Source organism: Rousettus aegyptiacus, unplaced genomic scaffold (genome assembly GCF_014176215.1).
Source record: "Rousettus aegyptiacus isolate mRouAeg1 unplaced genomic scaffold, mRouAeg1.p scaffold_m13_p_5, whole genome shotgun sequence".
NCBI classification, from domain to species: Eukaryota; Metazoa; Chordata; class Mammalia; order Chiroptera; family Pteropodidae; genus Rousettus; species Rousettus aegyptiacus.
In genome coordinates this window covers 94,910,263-94,920,400 of record NW_023416308.1, presented here as the reverse complement: position 1 = coordinate 94,920,400, position 10,138 = coordinate 94,910,263, and the positions used below count along the sequence as shown (strand labels likewise).

Below are 10,138 nucleotides of genomic sequence, written 5' to 3'. Positions count from 1 at the left end.
TGCAAGCTTTTGCAGGGACTTGATGACCTGGATCCCTAGCCTTCTCCTTGCATTCACTTAACAGCTACCACCCTGACAGACATGGGGGAGGAGAAGCCTTTCAGATACTTTCCTAGCTTAGCACAGGGACCAGAGTGTGGGGGTTTAGGGCATAGGTGATGAGATGAGGAAATAAAGATAGAATCACAATAAATCTTGAGGGAAATGGAGGTCGCAGTGTGAAGGAGTGTTTCTAGACTAAAATAAAAGCAAAAAAGAAACAAACACAAAAAGAAAGACAACAAACGCCCCACAGAACCCAACCTCCCCATCCTCCCCCTCCCTCCATCCCTCTCCTCCCTTCCCTTCCCTTCCCTTTTGCTTTCTTTTTATTTTCTTTGTCCTTTATTAATAGGATTTCCTTTGGCCAGTGTGAGAAACAAGGAAAAAGAAATTAAATTTATAGAGTACTTACTATATGCCAGTTGCTTTTTACAGACATTATATTTTTTGAGCCTTACAACAATTTTTCAAAATTGATAGCACTAACTCCATTTTGTGGATGGGGAGACCAAGGCCCAGGGAGTGTCGGGGACTTGCTTAGGATTGTGAAGAAATACAGTGACTGAACTGGGATTTGAAATGAGACCCTTGTGACTCCAAAGCCAGCTGTCTCTCTCAGGCACAGGAATGAAACTATATGAGTGTGGCTGAAGGCCAATGAATATGTACCAAGTGATGTCTAGATATGTCCCTGTACAGCTGAGCAAACATTTGGTGACTTGTGCAACCCAAAACGCAGTATGGGGTCAAGACTAGTCATCCTGTGGCTAAGAAATCGAATTCTTGCCATGTCCACATTGTGTGTGAAAGTGATTTTGTCCCAGAAATTACTGCTCGCTTGTTTAAACATTTGTTCGAAATTTCAGTTGATAAATAAGCTCTAAATGAATGTTAGAAACTGTTCTCAGAGAGTGAAGCACAGTTAGTGCAGTGTGGTAAACTTGGTGGTCATGAGCGACCCCACAGAAAGCCATTCTTGTTGGAAGCTTCTTCAGTTCAAATTCTGCCCGCTTCCAGATAGTTCCTCCAGGAGTCATGCAGGATACCTTTCCTCTGACTGGGAGGAATTCCATCTCTATTCCTCTCTGCACTCAGCTGGGGCAGTACAGCCCAGAGGATTAGCAGGATTTGTGCCCGGGCCAGCAAGATCTGCCCTGGCGTGCAGGTCATTGACTTCTGAATGACCCTCTGCCCTGAGACAAATGGCTCCTGGGCCTCACACCCTCTACATACTTCCTAGAGTTTCTTGGTGTACCTAGTTTGTGGGTAAAGCAAGGAAAGGAAAGAGGGGCAGCTTGCAGGATGTCCCTGGGAGAAGGAACTCGGGACTGTATAGTCCTTTCATCAAAGGTAACCACTCATGGAATTTTCCCTGATGTTTGTGTGGTTCTCAAGTTTCCAGACCTGCTCAGCCGAGCTCTTGGAGTTGGCTTTTCAGCACAGAGAAGTTCTTGGAGCTGCCAGGCCACCACTTTACCCTTGGGGCTGTGACTAAACAAATAAGGGGGACCCCTCCCCAACCAAGTAAGTTTATTTTCAAAGATAGGGCTTCCCCAGCTGTCGTCATGGAGCCCACAGGAAGGACTCTGTGGGCAGCGGGCTGTGGTAGCTATGGATGGGCGGCTAGGGGACCCCCTCTCCCTGACCCGTTTAAGTCACGCTGTGATTGATGATCGGAATGGAAAAAAAAAGCAACTGCAGATGGGCAGACAGTGGATTAAGCAAAAAAACAACAGTGCCTGTTTCTGGCATCCGTCCCTGTGTGAGGTGGAGGAGACGCTGTAAGTAGTCCGTTTATGAAAATCATGGGTTTTGGACTCACACAAGTTGAGTTCAAATTCCACCAATATCACTTACTGGCTGGGTGGCTTTGGGAGAATTTTTTCACTGTTCTGAGTCTCAGTTTCCTGGAAGAGGGAGGAGATAGCAAGATCTGTCTCAGGGTTGTTCTGGAGACTAAATTAGGTAATACAAGGGAAAGTACTTATAGCAAAGCCTGGCAAATAGCTACAGTTAGTTTGTGACTATATCAAACACTCTGCCCAGGACCTCATACCAAGGAAACACTCAGTGATTGGTCACTGTTTCACGGGATCCTGGAATGTCAGCATTGATCTTGCCCGAACCCACAGTGGCTAATCCAGGATCATTCTCCTAGCTGGTGGACTGACCACTCACACTTCCTGTCTGCTCCCCCTTTGAAGAACCCCTAGGCCCCTGTTTTGCTCATCAAACTTAGTTTGGGGTTTTAGAGGATGAGTTTGCTGGAGAAAATTCTATTTTGCAGTGTTGCTTTGAAAGAGTTCAGGCTCCCAGTTTTGTTTGGGTTGGTAGTCAGTAGCATGGTGGGAACACAGAAAATATCACACTCGACAGCTGCGGAAATGGATTTAAATTTTACCTGTAACTCATCAGTTCTGTGGGCTTGGGCCAGTGACTGATCTCTGAGACTCGGCTTCTATAGCCCTTCCTGAGCTGTCTCTGCCGATTATCGGAGGCACACGTGAATGAGTCCTCCTGGTCCCTTGGCGTATGGTGCTGGGTCTCACAGCTCCCATGGAGGCACTTTTGTAATCAGTTGTTAAAAATGGGGAGAGAAAGGAGGCACGTCTTATGCCACCACGATGCTGATGTCGCTGCCCAAGACTCAGTTTCTTCTTTTGTAAAGTGGGGCTATTAAACAGTACCTATCTCCAAATATGTTGGTGAAGATTTAATGAGCTAATATAAAGAGATTATAACAGTGTTGTGAACATAATACTCAATAAAAATCAGTGTTGTTATTATTATTATGAAAGGTCATGTTGCAGGGACTAGGTACTTAGAAACTCCCTGCCCCCAGCCAATTTGTGCCTCAGGGGCTAGATTGGTGGCCTTGGTCATGAGATAAGGAAGTAGCTGCCAGGTGGACCAGTTGCATGGGAGGCACCCAGGATTCATGGGAACGGAAGGGCACTGATTTACAATCTTAGCATGGATTCGGGTTAGAGATCTGGAAGCCTGGACTTTGTCTGTGGTTGGTGGCTGTGAGAGCCACTTATTGCATCATTCTTGTTATTTTTTAGTGACTGGAGCAGAGCAGAGGCTTTTCCTGGTTCAAACAGGAGTCACGGGCAAGGCCAAGCAGTAAAGCAGGGCAGCTGTCAGGAGAATTCAGGCAACAGTGGGTGTAGTGCCCAGGCCAGCAGCCTGTGATAGGGAGGAATGCAGTGGAACGTGACATCTGCTGCCCAACCACGTCCCCACACTGCCTGGCCTTGTCCAGCTGCTTAGGACAAGGAAGGAAACTAGCATTTTCCCACTGCCATTGTGTACCAGACAGGTCATCAATCTTAGCTCAACTCATCCTCATAAACCCTCAAGCTGGTTATCATTCCACTTTATGCAAGAGGAAGAGGAAGACAAAGAGGAGATTTGGAAGTGCTCAAGAGACAGAGAGAGGCAGAACCAGTATTCAAGCCTGGAGTCGCAACTCCAACACCCAAGCTCCTGTTGTGGTACGTGGTAGTTCTCACTGACCCAGCCATGACATTGCTGGCAACATCTGGCCTATCTTTAATCAATGCCAAACAAAGCAAGAGGAGACAGAACTAAACCTAGAGGCAGGTGGCTCCTGACACTAATGGCCTGAAGGAAGGAGAAGCACAAGCCCAAGACTCCTTCCTGGTTTGAGTGGCCTTTGCTGACCCTTGCCTTTTACCTTCCTGCCCCCCGGTACCCTGGATACACCCTTGGCCTGGAGGAGGCAGCCTGTCCTGGTGCCAGCCCAGCAGGTTTGGCCCACACAACAATAGCTGGAAGGACCTCTTGGAACAAGTACTTCCTGAAGTGCCCAGAACAGCCACTGTCCCCGTGGCTCAGGAACAATCACAGTTCACACTAGCTTCCGCCTCCTTTTCGGGGCCTCCTGCACACTGGGCAGAGCCCCCCAGGCCAGCTGCTATGGGCTCTGAGTTCCAGGAGGGACAGGCAGAGATAAGTGCAGGAGGCCAAGGCTCAGGCTGCTCAGCTGCCTACAGGGTCTAGAACAGACCTTGATACATATATATGAACACACACACACACACACACACACACGCACACACACACACACGTATACATATACATATACATATAATTTTTTTCCACATTGAAGCTAGAGGAAAATTCCTGGATTCTCACTTTCCTTTAACCTTCCTGTAAACCAACGGCCTCACTCTTGATCTGTGTACTTTTATCATCTTATCTGTGCACTTTGTAAACAAAGAGGGAGAAAAAGAAAAAAAAGCCAAAAGGAAAAAATAAATCTGGGAATAAGACTATACAGCCAGTTATTAATTTGGCAACATTAAATGAGGCCCGCTGTGTGCCAAGCACAATGGGATACAAAAAAGAATTCTTCAGTGTTTTCTCACTTATGTATTTACTACTCATTTCATAATAGCGATAGCGCTCCTGCCGGGTCTCAGGCATTGTGGGCATGGCGATGTCTGGGCAGCTTGGGCCCTGCCCAGTGTGGGAGGTGGACAAGTGCACCAGCAGTCGACATGTCTGGTTTATGTGAAGGGATGTTTAGGGTGACGCGCAGGAGGGGCAGCAGACCCTGACCAGAGTCCTGGAGGATGGACAGGGGGAAGGGAGCCCGAGGGAAGACGAAGTTTGGCTGTGGGGTGGGAGAGTGTATAGGAAGAAGTATTGGCATATATGAGGCTAGAAGAGAAAAGAGACGAAGGTTTTTCAAGAAACATTGAAGGAGCTTCATGTGGCCAGATGCGAGAATAGTAATAATAAGTCTCATGGTCAGACTTCAGTGTGCCCGGGTGAGAATCCTCGCTGGGCTGAATGTCCTTGCCCAAGCTATCAACCTTTCTGTAACTCACTTTCATTCTCTGTAAAATGGATGCGAAGAAAATAATAGCACCCACTTCATAGGTTGTGATAAAGATTAAAATGAGCTAATACTTGTGAAGTGCTTCCATGGTCTGTGGCATGCAGTAAGTAAGTGTCATAGAGACGTCAGCTATGATTAGGTGGGGAATGACGTACAGGAAGCTTGGAGAAGTGAGCAACTCACAACTGGAATGAATTCTAGCGAACCAAGCAGAATCAGAAAGACCGAACTCAGGCCCACAGGCAACATACAGTATTGAGTTGTTAAAAACCTGGACCTGGAGTCAGAGAGACTTGGATTCCAATCTCACCAATCTCATCTGTGTGACCTTGGGCAAATTATTTGCCTTCTTTGAGCCTCTCTTTTCTCACCTATAAAATAGGCATAATGGTAGTGTATTCCTTATAGTGTTAGAGTGAGTACTAACTGAGATAATATACGTGAAGTAAATAGTGCATAAAACACATTATTAGAAAAAATGGTTGGTATACAATGAAAGAGAAACAACACTAATATAAAGGAGACTATCTTTTAATAACCAGGCTAATGATGCCCTTGGAGTCTACTACTTCTCAGCAGCTTCCCTTTGCTCTAGAATAACGACGTGCCTAATTAATTGGCTTCATCTCTTGTCTTCATCTTTCTCTCTCATTACTTCATCTATTCTGTTTGTATATACACTGCCTAGAAAGTTCCACTCCCAAATCTTCAGATCATAGGTGAAACATCATTTACCAGGGGAAGCCTTCCCTGACCTCAGACGTGGTCAAGTTTATGTTCCCTTGCCACACGCTCTCATAGTACCCTTTGTTTTGATTCGCATCTGTTTTCCTATCTAGACTATAAGATTCATGAAGCCAGGGGTCGTATCTGTTTTACTTATTATTGTACCTCCAGCACTTAGGATGGTCTCCATAATTAAACAAACCAATAAATATTTACTAAATACATGAATAAACAAGAACACAGTGCAAGAAGAAACTCTTAGGGAGAAGCTGGAACCCGTTCCTAAGGTCCAAGAACCATTCACAGATCAGTTTTCCAAGGTCCTTCTGTGTTCTTTGAGTCAAAACAGCAGACTCCAAGACCCCGTTCCTTTGCCTGGACAGCAGTGTAATCAATATATCATACAGTAATGAACTGAAGGGCCGATTAAGAGCTTATGTAAATGTTGAAAACTTTGGCAGTATTCATTTCCCTCGGATTTTGCCATGACTCAAAGCACGGGAATTTTTCAAAAAAGCTTTTAGAGCATACCCACACCCAACTGTGGAAACTTTAGAAGAATGTAGTTCAGGGAACGTCCCTTGGTGAGGGATTAGGAGGCTCCGAACACGTTTTCAAAGGCATATGGAGACAAGATGTCAGTAGGAGCTTGTTTCCCTGACAGAATCTGAAATGCTTTTACCCAGCAAGTTTCCAAGAGGCTTTTAAGTGACGAGGTTAATGTTGTAGGTTTATAAATAAATGGATGTTTGTGGTGACTTCATTGTGGTTCATGTGACAGGGCAGACTGCTGGAGAGGGGAGAGGAGATTACGCCTTGCATCAACAGCTTAATTGCTTCTTCTGCCTCTCGCTTCAGTGAGCAGGAGGAGAGAGAGCTCTGGACGAGAAATCGTGGACCTTTCTTTCTAATCCTAAGTCTGTCTCTGATGAGCTGTGTGACCATGGGCATAATAGTAACTGCTCTCTGCTTCAGTTTTCATTTGCCCAATGAGTGAAAAAATTTCTTCATCCAAGTGTTGTAAAATTGGCTTGTAATAACGGTTGCTAAAACTCATTGAGCCCTTACTATGTGTCAGCACTTTTATGGACTCCCTCCATTGATCTTCATAGCAACCTGTGAGATTACTATAATTACCCCCATTTTACAGATGAGGCTGGCCCAAGGTCAAACAGCTGGTAAGTGGTGGAGCCATGATTTGAACCCAGACTGTCTGGCTCTGGAATCAGTTTTAATGACTGTGCTGTACTATACTGTCTTTCTAGGTAGTGGGCACATAGGTTGGGAAGGGATTCAAGAAGAATAAAGCTCAATTGCTTGCTGGCTGGCTAGGATCTCGAAAGAGAGTCCCTAGGGGGAAGGAGATGGGTGGAGTGGCTGCCAAGGAGAGAGAGGATGTCTCTGTGGTAATTGCCCCTCCAGGAGGTGAGGTTTACATTTTTTATGGCTAGTATTGGGGAATGAGAGTGCTGAGACCCTGGGCTTCCATCCAGTCTTGGCCACTTGATGTGTGACTATTAGGGGAAATTACTAATCTGATCTCAGTTTTATAGTTCACCTGAAAAATGGTAGTGTTAAGTCTACAGGATGCAGTGTGGAAAATGGCTGGCACATAGCGGGTGGTCAATGAGTTTCTTCCTCCCCCTTTATATCATGGTCCCAAGAAGATGAATTTATTTAGTGTCAATCACACCCCGAAACTACTTTGGAATGTATTTATTCTTTGGGTTCTTCAGAGAGCCCGCATTTTATGTTGGAAGTGTTTTTCAGGTCAGGGTAATTGATCAGTTTTTGGGTTTACTTCCACACTCATATTTGTCTATTGAAGGGCAATTTCCTTTTCCTTTGTTCTGAGGCACATGACAATTCTCGATGACATTTTAGCCTTGATGGGTAGGGTCTCAGCACTATTCCAGTGATGGGCTGAAAATGAGCATGAAACATGAGACCACTGTTTTCCATAAACTTTCCCTGGACATAGTCTTGGTGCCAGATGTCTGAACCCAGGGCTTTGGTTGTTCAGTCAGTAAGCCAGCTGGCTGTCTATGGCCTTGGCTGGGGGATTTTAGGACCTAACAAGAGCTTTCTCATAAAGACACAGGAAACCAGAAGAGTCACGGACAAACCAAAACCAAAGTCCATGATGGTTGCTTGGAGTCTTTCGTCAGAGAATCCAATGAGGTCAGGAGGGTTGGAGAGTATGTATTAAAAAATGAAAAGCTGGATTGGATCTGGAGAAGGTCAAGATCCAAGTAAGGATGGTTTTAGATAAGTCCATGTAGATAAATATGACCTTAATTTATGGAAAAGAGGACACCTAGTATGTGAGAGTACCAGGTGTTAGTTTAGAGGAAGAGGGTGAAGATGGGCTTAGGTGGTGTATTCATCGTTAGAAGACAGTCAGATAAAACCTGGGATTTCCTGGCTACACCAGCCTGGGGACAAACATTCAGGTGAGGAGATAACATTATTACAGAAAAAGAAACTGACTTTGATCCTCAGCCCCTACCTAGGTGGTGATAATAATTACGTGTATTGAACACTTACGATGGATCAGGTGCTGTGAACATGCAATTTCCTTTAATCTCTATAGCAAGCCTGTAATATTAAGATCTATTTTCTCCATCTTACAGATGAGGAACCTGAGGTTCAGGAATACAGTGTGACTAACTGTTGGTCAAATAGAAAACAGGAGGCTAGAATGGTGATTTCTGACTCCATGGTTTCCTCTCTTAGCATTTTCTTCTAGGCTCCTGACTTCCTCCATCCACATCCTTTCTTTTTTCCTGGCAGGGTCCTTGTGGTCTAATTGGTAACTAAAACATTTTTCTGACTGTTGCCATTCCTTCCATCTGGGAGCTTTTAACGAAGATTTGGTACGCCTTTTCTCTCCCCACCCATTTGGTCCTCTAATCCCATGGAGGGCTTCGCTCACCAGTGTTAGGATTTCAGGGTGGGAGCAAGTTTCCTGAGGTTAGGCTAGAGGACCCTGAGTAGCACCATGCTGGGTCCCTCACAAACCTGGCCAACCTGCTAACAATTAGTGACATTTCAGGATGGAACCTTGAGACTTGAACTTTCTCTTTCTATTGAATGATGTCCCTGCCAATTGAAAAGTCTTGCCTGTTGATCCGTGTTCTACACCATTTATCCCATGGCTCTGGAGGAAGCCTGTCTATCCCAGTGTCCTTATAACGTTTGACTCAAGGTCTTGTAGGTTATCATTGCAAACAGAACACTTCAGGCAATACTCCAATGGCCACTTAGAGGTAGGAGGTAAGATTAGACTTCCTTTTCTTGGACAGGAAAGTGTAAGACTTGGTCCATGTCTTTAGGACATTGATATTGTAATGGACATAGATGAATAGAACATAAGTAACATCCCCCTGGTCGGTCCTGTCCCCAATTCTTTCTTCCAAGGTAAAGGGGCCTTATGGCTAGTTTTGGGATCTGCCCAGTTGTATAAGGTGGTCCTTTCCCTATACCTTAGTTACTCAATATACATTAGATGAGGTGCCTATTATGTGTCAAGGAATGTTCTGGATTCTAGTAGCATGACATAGACTTTGTTTTCACAGACCTCGGTATGACTGGCACAAGAATAGAGAATTGCCAATATGACAAGCACTTTCCCCAAGGGGCTCGTGAATGAACCCCACTTAACAAGATTAGAGAAGACTTCCTGAAAGATGCAACACCTAAACTCTGTCCATACTTGTGAGGAGTTGGTAAAAAGTGAAGTTTTCTATGAATTGTGTCATCAAGGCGGGAGCATTTTTTACTCCAAAGGGGACAGTCATATTTACTGTATAAGCAGAGGCTGGGCAGAAGATTAAAACAAAGATGAGAACTTCTGATTAAAGACTCACCCTTAGTGCTGGGCAGACCCACCTAAGTATGATTAAATTCTTTGAGTCCTAATTCACATTGACAAACAAGAGTGTTTAAAAGAGGGATCACCAAGAGGTGGAGAAACTTAAACACTTGTCATGCAAGGAACGGATTGTATTATGAAAGGTATATGGTAAGGCAGAGGCAGAGCCATGGGGAGTCTCACATATTATCTATGATACAGTAGACCTCTAACTTACTCCTACTACACACACACACACACACACACACACACACACACACTCCGGATGGAATGCTCTGAATGATGACTCAGAGTCATTAATAACATGACCACTTGTGCACACCAAAGATTAGACAGTCAAAAGCCAAGAGTCTGTTATGTTGAAGTGGCACTGGGTGGAAAGCACTCTCTCCAGAGACTGGGGCAGAGTGACTGAGGCAGGGTATGACTTGCCAGAGGAGGGTTCACAGAATGTTTAGACTGTGACTCATGAAGGTCTTGGATGAATAAATAGCTCTCTTTCTGCTGTGACCGTTGACAGGGCTGGTGACAGCTTACCTTTGCAGTTGCCAAGAAGAATCTGACTCTGATTTTTGACAAGTTCAACTTTTCTAACCAGCCGGTCCCTCCAGAGGGACCACCATGAA

The 10,138-nt window shown here is 44.9% G+C and overlaps 1 long non-coding RNA gene across 1 annotated transcript; it reads left to right on the top strand.

Annotated features, from left to right (window-relative positions):
- Positions 1-403: 403 nt before the first annotated feature.
- On the top strand, positions 404-7,140 carry LOC118602786. The gene is made up of 2 exons (XR_004950766.1): positions 404-1,823; positions 3,108-7,140. It is a non-coding gene; the product is annotated as an uncharacterized LOC118602786 (long non-coding RNA).
- Positions 7,141-10,138: the final 2,998 nt, after the last annotated feature.